Source organism: Arachis ipaensis, chromosome B02 (genome assembly GCF_000816755.2).
Source record: "Arachis ipaensis cultivar K30076 chromosome B02, Araip1.1, whole genome shotgun sequence".
Taxonomy (NCBI): domain Eukaryota; kingdom Viridiplantae; phylum Streptophyta; class Magnoliopsida; order Fabales; family Fabaceae; genus Arachis; species Arachis ipaensis.
The window spans coordinates 76,702,993-76,714,800 of NC_029786.2; the positions used below are offsets into that span (position 1 = coordinate 76,702,993).

An 11,808-nucleotide genomic window follows, 5' to 3' on the forward strand; every position below is an offset into this window, starting at 1 on the left:
TTGTTTGATGCGGTATTTGCGTGTTGGTTAGACTATACTCACGACTGGATATATTACTAGTTTCTAACCGGCATAAGAATATTTCCGTTCATCACCATTCCCGATCAATGACTCATTCCCATTGGATAGTTTGCATGCTGTGTCGGATAGCTTTCCTTGGTTTGTCCCAATGGCAAACTACTTGGTTGCAAAAATCTTCCCTCCCAACTTTTCTAAAAACCAAAGGGACAAGTTGAGGAGTGATTCCAAATACTACATTTGGGATGACCCTCACTTGTGGAAGAGGGGCGTGGACCAAGTAATTCGAAGATGTGTGCCGGAATCTGAAATTCAACCCATTCTTGAAGCTTGCCATTCGTCCGAATGTGGTGGCCACTTTGGCCCACAAAGGACAGCTAAAAAGGTGTTGGATTATGGATTCTGATGGCCAACCTTATTCAAGGATGCTAACCGGTTCTGTGTGTCTTGCCATCAGTGTCAGAAGTTGGGAAACACATCCCAAAGGGATGAGATGCCTCAACAACCTATGTTGTTCTGTGAGATATTTGATGTATGGGGCATTGACTTTATGGGACCGTTTCCCAACTCGACTGGGTATCTATATATTCTATTAGCGGTTGACTACGTGTCAAAGTGGGTAGAAGCAATACCTACCCGCCTGGACAACGCCAATACCGTTGTTTCTTTTATTAGAAATCACATTGTATGCCGTTATGGGTCGCCACGAGCAATCGTGAGCGACCAAGGATCCCACTTTTGTAACAGGAAAATAGAGACACTGCTCAAGCGCTATGGGGTGTTGCATAAGGTTGCCACTGCTTATCATCCGCAAACCAATGGACAAGCAGAAGTGTCAACCGGGAGATCAAGAGAATCTTAGAGAAAGTGGTCAATCCACAAAGGAAGGATTGGAGTTTCCGGTTAGGAGATGCACTATGGGCGTATAGGACGGCTTACAAAACCCCGTTAGGGATGAGTCCCTTCCGGATCGTCTATGGTAAGGCATGCCACCTCCCGGTGGAAATTGTGCATAGAGCCTATTGGGCGGTAAAGCAGTGCAACATGGATCCAACCAAGGCGGGAGTGGCCAGAAAATTACAACTAGAGGAGCTCGAGTGCTTGAGGAACGAAGCGTATGAGAATGCCCAAATTTACAAGGAAAAGACTAAGGCATTTCATGACCATCACATCCGAAAGAAGGATTTCCAAGAAGGTGATGAGGTTCTCCTCTACAACTCGAGGCTTAGATTCATGCCTGGCAAGCTCCGTTCTAGATGGGAAGGACCCTTCAAGGTGAAGGAGATAAAGCCCTATGGAGTGGTGGAGTTGTTTGATCCCAAAAGTGAAGCAACTTTCAAGGTGAATGGACATAGAGTAAAGAAGTACCATAGCTACAAGCTCCCGAAAGAGCTAGAGGTGTTCCTGCTAACGGATGCACCTAAAGGAGGAGAAGCTTAAGTAACTGAGCGTCCAACTTAAGGACGTTAAAGAAAAGTGCTTGGTGGGAGGCACCCCACCGTGGTAAGATCTTCCTTGTGAATACCATCTTATTTTTAGCCTTAGATTCTTGTGAATTTTGTGATTTCTTGATGTTATTGATTGTATAGGATTGTTAGTTTCTTTGTTCTTGATTGGATAGATGGGATATTCATATAGTTTTCATCATTTTGGTATGGATGAATTATTGAAGTTAGAGAAAATGCTTTGTCTCGAATGGTGCATGAATTTATAAGTGTTTTCTTGCCTACTAGCTTTACACCTACCAAAAATATGTTAGAATAGCTTTTCTCTATATGGTGTTAAAAAAAGGGAAGCAAGGAAAAAAGGGCATCCGCGCGCGAGCGCACTGTGCGCGCGCGCGCTGGAGGTGTGTTTCAAACTTGTGGGCCAAAAAACAGAGAGTTGTGCCCGCTTCATGCCCATTTTGTGCTAGGCACCCACGCGTCCGTGTACGTGCCGCCGGCGCGCCACCTTGCAATTTGACCATCGACGCGCAAGCGCATTGTGCGTGTGCGCGCCAATGGTGCTACATAAACTCCCTAGTACAAAACCAGAGAGTTATGCCACACTTGTGCCTAGCCTATGCCCATACCGACGCGTCCGCGCCGGTCGCCAATCCACTCAGGCACGCGTCAGCGCACTGTGCGCGTCCGTGCGCCTGTACTGAATGCTAACTCTGGTACATATTACCCGAGACTTGGGCCAACTTTGTGCCAATCCTGTGCCAAGGGCACAGCTACACTCGCATGTCAGTGCCATTGACGCGTGCGCGTCCCTTGTCCAGCCTTCACCGACGCGCCAGCGCACTGTGCGCGCGCGTGCCGGTCGCGCAAATCAATTTTAAAGCTGCGCGGCCTACTTCTATCTCACTTTCTTTCTTATTTCTTTCTTCTTCTTCCTACTCCATCATCTCTCTTTCTTTTCTTCTTCTTCCCCAATTCACCATCACCGTCTCCGGTTACTTACCGGCGACCACCATCGCTTCCGGTGGCTCTACACTTCTTCTCTCCTTCTCATTCTCACAAGAAGAGAACCTCACTTTCTTCTTTTCTCCTTCTCAAGGTTCTACTTCTTCCATACCTCATCTATTACTTTCTTTGCATAATCTCTTCTTCTAGTTAGATTTTTCTTGTTTGTTTACTTATTTTCTACCTTAGTTACATGATTACATTACTTGCTTTTTATTTGCTTACTTTTCCTTTTTCTTGTTCTTCCATGGATGTTGAATTTGAGTTTTAATTTGCGTTGATAGATCTTCTTGTTGTCTCTCATTGTCTTTGTCATGTAAGTGATGTTATTTGATGATTGATATTTCATTTTGGATTTAAATTGATTAAGTATCTCATAATTGCTCATTGCTTGATAATTGCACACCAAGTGTTCGAGGAAATGCACGAATGCCATTTTGGTTTATTTTAATCATGTATCTTCACTTTAGTGCCTCCTCCTCATTCACTTGCTCTCTTCTAAATGCATTGAGTCCACTTTGCTTATCACTTGCAAATTAGATACTCCTTGAACATGACTTGCTCTTTGTTATGAATGCTTGAGATTACTCTTCTCATGCCGTTTTGCATGCTTCATTCCCTCTTGCATCCCATGCCAAGTGTTGTGACCCATGTTTCTATGATTACTTTGTTGCATTGTTTCTTATGGGCAATATCTTTTGCTTGCATGTTTTTGTTGAGATGATTCTTTGGGTTTAATGCTTTCATTTTTCCCTTTCTTTTTCAGGATGGCCACCAAGAAAGGCAAGGAGAAAGCTTCAAGGAAACCGGCTGCAAAGAGGGCACCCCAAAGGTCAAACTCTAAGGCGCACTCTTTATTAGGAGCAAAACCGCTATATAAGAAAGCGAAGGCACCCGCTCCTATTGATGAAAATGAGAAGAGCAAACCGGCAAAGGATTCTTCAAAGTTCTCCAACCGCTTCTATGAACTTATGTTCCCCGCCATGGTTGAGAGGAATTACCATGCTGAGCATCTACTCTCTCCGTCGGACAAGGTTGCTCCTTGTATTCTACCCCGCATTGAACGGCGAGGATGGGAGTTTCTTCTGAGAAAACCACAAGAGGTCAACCTCTCATAGGTGGTAGAGTTCTACACTAACTACCATCTTCCCTCTCTTCAATCGGTATACATGCGCCGGAAGCAAGTCTCAGTTTCAGAAGAGGCTATTCAGCATGTGCTTAATGTCTTACCAGTACCAAATGACATGGATGGCTACCAAGAAGTCTTACGTCAGCGTGAAAAATTTGGGTTTGATTGGGACTCGATCCTCCGATTCATTGCTAAACCAGAGACATTTTGGACCCATGGTCGATTCAGGATGAGACCCAAGTGCATTGACGCTCGCTTCCTCACTGTAGAAGCTAGAGCTTGGGCTCAGATCCTATCCCACTATGTGCTACCTAGCACCTACAAGTCGTCTTTCACGGCGGATCTTGCTTTGCTTGTTTGGTGTGTTCTCACGGAAAGACCGATGAACATTCCACTTCTTGTCAAGCAAGCGATGGGTCAAGTCCACAGCCGTGGTAATTTGCTATTTCCAGCATTGGTATCTGATTTAGTTGCTGCTGCGGGTGTTCCTTGGGAAGATATGGATACAAAGGCTATCATTCCGACTAGAGGCGATGTGGTCCCAACCGGAAAATACTTACATCTTCCCACGAACAACCCAAGCCTTGACGTAGCCCTTCCATCTTCTATTCCTTCCACATCATCGTCACCACCACGGCAAAGATCCACACATCAAAGGATAGAAGATTTACACCGGAAGATTGATAGATATGAGCGGCGCAACCAACGCTGATACACTTATATCAAGAAGCTTCTGCGTTATGTTACCCCTAGCATGAAGGAACCCGAAATATTCACATCCACCTCAAACCCAAGTAATGGGAGCTCTGATGGAAGGGATAGTGATGGTTCCGGTCCCAACCGTCCTTTGCGCATTATTGGTAGCACGGAAGACCGTGCTAAATTCTAAGTGTGGGGAGGTCGTTCGACCGATCGCCATGGGTAACAATCTCTTCCTTTCAACACCCATAGATTTATATTTTGCTTAGTAGTTAGTACATTGTATGTGTAGTTAGTTTTGCTTGTAAATACTCCTTGCATGATAGTTAGTTTCTATAAAGTTGCTTGGTCAAAATAATAACTTCTTCCCCAAGAAACTGTGTTTCGGGGTACCCTACCAATTTTGACAAATTTTTTTGCGGAAAACTTGCTTCGAGAAGGTATTTTGGAACATAGTGATTGAGCTAAGAACACAAGCATGTAAGTTTTGAGCCTATTGTGTGGTTATATCTTCTAACCATTAATTCACATTCTTGTGTGCATTGTTCTCTCTCTATGATTGTAATCCTTGCTTTGTCTGATTCTATATATCCATTACTTTGTGTATGAATGCATTTACATGATTGAGGCCATCATTTTAATAGTCACTTTTCCCAAACGGCCTTAACCCTTTTATCTACCATTGCTAACCAATTTTGAGCCCATGATAAACCCCTTTTTGTTCTAAATAGAGCACATCAATAACCCTAAGTAAAAAATACCGGATGTACCTAGATTTGGATCCTTCATTAGCTTAGGTGAGTTAGGGTGCGTGTCATTCAAATGGGAGGGTGTACTTGGGAACTTGGGTAGATGTAAAGGTGTGTATTTGTAATTGAATTTGAAAATTTTGGAAAGTGGGAATATACTCATGTATTAAATGATTGAGCCATGTGCATTGAAACTTTTATACATAAAACCCCAAGAAAGAGGGGACCAAAAAGAAAAGAAATTGTATGTGTATATATGAGAATGTAAGAAAAAGAAATAGAAAAATAGAAGAAACAAAAATAGAAAAAAAGAAAGCAATGAAAGGGGACAAAAATGCCCCAAGGCAAAGTAATAATTACAATGCATATGGGATGTGAATTGGAAAGAATGCATGAGTATGCAAAAAGTGAAACCAATGGGTAGCTAGGTATTGTATTACAGTTGTATAGGTTGTCCTATGTGTCTAGTGGGATCTTAGGTTAATCAAGGACTCAAATTTTAAGCTCACTTGGCCATATACATCCTTACCTTCACCCTAGCCCCATTACAACCCATGAATAAGACCTAATGATACTTGTAAGCATGCATCAAGTAATTGTTGATTGTTAGATGAAAGACAAATCTTGGAAAGCATGATTAGGAGAGGATTGAGTGACGAACCCTACACACTCCAGCGAATAGAGCTGATACACTTCCGATGAGGATTTGATGCTCAACTCCTTGTTCCCGGCTTTCACAAGCGTTCATCTAGCAAGTTATATGAACTTCATGCTGATGTTCAAATTGGTAGGATTATGAACTACATAGCATTTTCACCCCGTATGCTCATATTTGTTCATGGAGGATAGATTTACCCTTGACCAAGTAGATAGATGATTTTACTTTAGTTGCATGCATTCACTTAGCAAATTTGCATTTCATAAACCCTTTCTTACCATGATCTTTGGTCTTTTTATTTTAAGCATGAGGACATGCTTGGTTTAAGTATGGAGAGATTTGATAAACCTCAATTTTGTGGTTTATATTATGTAGAATTTGGGAGTTTTTTGTCAATATTTCTCACACTTATTCACAAGAAATGCATGGTTTTGTGTTCTCTTCCTAATATTACTCCATGATGAAAAACATGCTTATTTTGCCTTTGAATTGCTATATTTTGATCCTCTTTTATTGCTATTCGATGCCGTGATGTATTTGCTGAGTGATTTTAGGATTTATAGGACAAGAATGGCCTAGAAGAGAGAAAGAAAGCATGCACAAAAGGAAGGAACATGAATAATTGGATTTTGGGAACTTCAGCATCGGCGCGCACGAGCATTTCGCGCGCACGCGTGGATGTAGATAGCTGGAAGCGGCGCGCAAGGATGGACGCATCCGCGTGGATCAGAGAATTCCCACCGACGCGCACGCGCACATGGCGCACACGCGTGGATCACGAAAGCAATCGGCGTGCACGCACTCATGGCGCGCACGCGCGGAAAGCTGCACGTGACCTCATTATAAGAAATCGTGCCTGGCAATTTCTGAGGCTCATCAGGTCCAATTTCAAGTTGTTTCTGCATGGAAAAGACCCAAGGATGCTAGGGGAAAAGGGGGGGATCAATCATTTTACACTTAGACATAATTTTAGCTAGTTTTTAGTTCTTTGTTCTTCTAGAGAGAGAAACCTTTGTTCTTCTCTAGATCTAGCCTTAATTTGATCTTCCCTTGTTGAATTCTGAATTGGATCTTGTTAATTACTAGTTTTAATTGTTTAATTTGAATTCTCTAGTATAAGTTTGTTTAGATCTTGTGTTAGTTTTATGTTTTCTTATTGTTTGTCATTTTATACCCATTTCATGAATCTTGTAGATCTTGATTTGTTATTGCTGCATTGATGATTTCCATGATTAATTGTGTTGTTTGAATGATTGTATGTTGATAATTGTTAGTGGGTCCTTGTTAGTTCCAATTTAATTACAATTTAAATAGGTCTTTTATTAATGCTTACCATGTGTTTGATGAAATGTTTCCTTTGATTATGGAGTAGTTCTCTTTACTCTTGGCCTAGGCTAGTTCTCTTTACTCGTGGCCTAGGCTAAGGGAATTGGGTAAGCTTGAGTCATTGGGTCTAATGGATTTGATGATTTGGGAACCCTTAGTGGTCAATTTGATAGCCATTGACACTAGCCTACTACCAAGTTAATTGGTAGTTAGGTTGGACCTTATGGGTTGATGTTGACCAAACCATTTAATATACTTCAAGTATAGAAGTAAACTTAAAGAGTTTCGTTCTTCATAATGGTCAAGATATGGTTATCAAACAAGGATAGTGATCTCAATTCCCATGCCTAGCCAAGAGTTGCTTTTATCATCATATTTGAAAACCCAAAAATCTTGATTGCTTTATCTTAGTTGTAGTTACTTGTTTAGTTTAGAATAGAATTACTTTGGATGTTATTTTATGAGTTTAGAATTATTTACATTTTGCTCTAATCGTTTGCATTAGTCTCTTGCATTCCAAGATTACTTGCTTGTTAAGATTTCTAGTTTAATTTCTTGCTCATGACTTGCAACCCCGGATTTCTAACCAATGTTGAAGCACATGTTTGCCCATTCCTTGTGAGACGACCCGAGGTTTGAATACTTCGGTTACTTTTATTGGGGTTGAACTTGTGACAACCAAATTCCTTCTAAATTTGATACTCGAGGATTGTTGTTGGGAAGAGCTATACTTGCAATGGGATTTTATTGAGAATTCTATACCAACATAGTCCACGGGGCCCATCAGTGACGAGAATATGCTGCTATCTCTCAGGTATAGTTTCACTGTTGACTCTCTTTCTAATGAAATTAGCTCATTCTCATAGTAATAGGTGCATTTCCTTAGTTTATCCTTTTGGTCTCCATGCATATGTGAAAAGTTTGAATTAATTTACCAATTATATTACATTTATGGACATCATTTGTGTTTCTTTGCAGGACAATGGCCTTGATCCAATTGTAGAGCCAGAAATTCTCGTAGACGGTGATCACCCGATTGAGAGGACATTAGAAGTGGCAGAGAAGGTTTGGTCAGAAGTCTTCTTTTATTTGGCTCAAAACAATGTCATTTTTAGGGAATTTTGCTCAAACCTATCATGGTTACACCTGGGGCCGAGCACAAGGAAAAGGCTTCTCCAGAAACCATTGCCAAATATACACTTACCATGCTGAGAAGAAGAGTTCCTCCTGCAGTCCCTGGAATCATGGTACGTCTATTGTTCTTTGTTTCCTCTTATTACAAATTGATACGTAGCATTATGATCGTGTTGAGTGCATGTATCCTGTCTTTTAGGATTTGAGATGATGCTAATTTTAATTACTTTTTACATTTAAGATTGAATTTATACTAGAATTTGGAAGTTACAATCACTATAATAAATCGTAAATTATGTTCCGTTTGTATTTTCAGTTCTTGTCTGGTGGACAATCCGAAGTGGAAGCAACACTGAACCTTAATGCAATGAACCAAAGTCCCAATCCATGGCACGTTTCATTTTCATATGCATGAACTTTGCAGAACACTGTGCTCAAGACATGGCAAGGACGCCCCGAGAATGTGGAAGCGGCTCAAAGTCTCTTTTGGTGTGCGCAAAAGCAAACTCCTTGGCTCAGTTGGGAAGATATTCTGCTGAGTGTGAGTCTTAAATATCCTAGTTTCTGCCTTTATCTTGCATTTTATTACCCAAAATGTTATTTGAGATCTCTATTTTTTATTGCAGATTCTTCGTCATCTTCTTGAATTCAAAATTGATCGTGTTCCAATACCTATAGGGAAGGTTGAACCTGCTTCAGCTATTGTGCAACGGTTCTGCACTGGTGGGATGTCTCTTGGAGCTATTTCAAGAGAAACTCATGAAGCAATTGTAATTGCAATGAACAGATTAGGTGGAAAATCAAATTTAGGGGAAGGTGGTAAGGTAATACAATTTGAAGGTCCAAGAGAAAGTATGAGGAAATCCCTGGTTGGCTGCATTGCTTACAAGAAAAGATTCATATGCTACTACTTTTAGTGTAAATAGGGATTCCAAAAATTCTCCTTCGAGTTTTGACCATATATATTCTTTTGTTGTTACTTTTAGGGTATGTCTTCACTAGAGGAGGGTTTATGGAACTGTCCAAAAAGTTTTCTCTACCTCTAGGTTCTACTCTTGACATGTACTGGATACCGAATAAATAATTACTTTGTTTTGTATTTCTGAAGGTATAAACTTATATCTTGATTTATGTATAATGAGTCAAAATCTATCATGATGTTAGATACGAGGGTCTGGTTCTTTCTGTTGGTGGAAATGGAAGATCCTATGTATTAATTCTTGAGGCTGGTCCATTGGCGAATCCAAGTCAGAGCAAGTTATATTTTGCAAGAATTAGTACAAAAGTGGGATTTTGTAGGGTAACAATCATTGCCTTCTAATGAAGTTATGGCCCATTGATTCTACATTTTTTATTAACCTGCTTTGAATTCTAAGTCATGATAGGTAAAGTTATAGCTTTTGTTTACTATATTTATTTATGTGACAGGTTAGAGTACCATTGCTTCTACCTTTTCCTCCTTTCTTTTTTAATTTTATTTTATTTCGGGTCTGTCTTTTTCCTATGTTACTTTTTGTTGTTTCAAAGTAGGCAATATTTTCAACCATTGCTCATTTTATATTCATTATTGTTTTAGAAGCCTGTCAAAGTAAATGCTGAAACAAAACAGGATTTGAGAAGTTTTAAGCTTATATTGGAATATATAAAAGCCTTGCCTGTAAGTGTTGAACTACAGTTTACTCTTCATTATATAGCATGAACAATAATGCTAATTTGTGTGCATGTCTAATGTTCAATGTATGCTAATTGTAAAGCTTGTTTATTTGTAGATTCCGATGGTAGAGCTTATTCATATTATTTATTACTTCTTGCTTGAGATGAATGAACAGGATAAATGATGTGCAAATTTCTTAGTCTTAGCAGTTAATGTTATCAAAGCCTCGAATTTTTTGTCTTTCGCAATATGGAACTTTTATATGGTGCTCTCAAAAATTCACTTCTCTCTTACACACTCGCTCCCTCACTGACACGACTTCATCAATGCCATTCAAGAAAACATTACGGTATTTTGTTTTATGATGCAATTTTTTATGATATTTTGCAAGTGGTATGTCTCTATTCTGAATGTTTATTTCTTTCCTGTTTGGCTGGAACTGGTGACTGATAGGAGGGTCAAATAATAATGCTTTTCAGATGCAAGCGGAGATTCAATTGCTTTCGCCACTCGTTCCTGTTCGTCAATTGAGCTTCCTCACGTTGCTGGTCCATCATGGGCACCCTTTGCTTCTTGGATCACTGGTTGGTAAGTCTTGCCTTTATATGCTTTCTTTATTTTTATTTGCAAATAGTATCCATCATGTGTTGAAGTAATTAAATTCAAAGGAACTTGCTTGTTTCTTTGTTTTGTAATTTGATGACACTATAACGATATTCTATTAGAGAAGAAGATATTCACATCCCAGAATCAAGATTTTCTATGTTCATTTTTCAAGTTCTACTTCTGTATTGCTGCTGAATCAAAAGGCCACATCAATTTGGAGTACATTTAAGCCATTTAACTATTCAGTAGTACAATCATAATCATATATTATCATTTTCATATTATCAATTTCAGTTATAGTCAATGAAATTTATGCCGCTTTAATTTCCCTATTTTCTTTATTACCCAATTTTTAACTGTAGTTTTGAAAGTCTACATGCTTTTTGTTACCATCATATTGATAACAATTCTTAATTTGCTAACACTAGGTTGGTTATTGAATTATGATTATCTTTGGTTTTTGTGTTAAGATTTTTTTTATCATTAAGTTGGAGTATGAATCTATGATAACTAATATTTTCACTTGTCCTAAACCAATGTGCCAATGAAGTGTGATTGCAACATAAACCCTTTTTTTTCACTGTTGTAGATTACTTGGGTTGAGCATTCTCAATATGATGAGAGTCTCATTCACCAACTGTATTGGCCGTTGATTGCTGTTGAGGAATCTAATGGGAATAAGGATGCTATGGACCTTGAGATTCGTTCAAGAGGGAATGTGGTAGGGAAACTAGTAAGAACGAAGCACCATAAGAAAATTATTTTCCCTTTGGTGATCAACTCTTCTGAATCAAACCTATCAGGTTCAAGAAGAATTCATGCACATATGGCTGATGGATGCTGATTCATGTCCATTTTTTGAGAAAGAATTCAGTTAATCTTTCTGTAATATATGTAAAATTGTGTAAAATTTAGTACGATTGAACAATATACTGAGGATTATAGTTGATAATATACTTTGTTTATGTTTTGAATTATATTTACTTACTTGTTTATAATAATTTTCTGTTAGTTTTATAATATGATGAATTTGTTTATTTTTTGTAATATTATAAATATTCGAATACAAATTAGATAAAAATTTGTATTAAATTTATATTTATTTTGTATGAAAACAAGTTTATTTTGTAATTGGAAAAATAAAAAAAATTCTATTTTAGCTTATTGAGGGATTTACAGACGAATTTTCTGTCTGTAATCAGAGTCAGAGATGATTTTCCAAGGTTCAAATTACAGACAAAAAATCTGTCGAAAAATCCGTCTGTAATTTACAGATGAAAAATCTGTCGAAAAATCCGTCTGTAATTACAGACGGAAAATCTGTCGAAAAATTCGTCTGTAATTACAGGCAAAAAATTTGTCGAAAAATCCGTCTGTAATTAGCG

General features: G+C 38.8%; 1 pseudogene; it reads left to right on the top strand.

The window, feature by feature from the left end:
* On the top strand, positions 8,015-10,410 carry LOC107627400 (annotated as a pseudogene).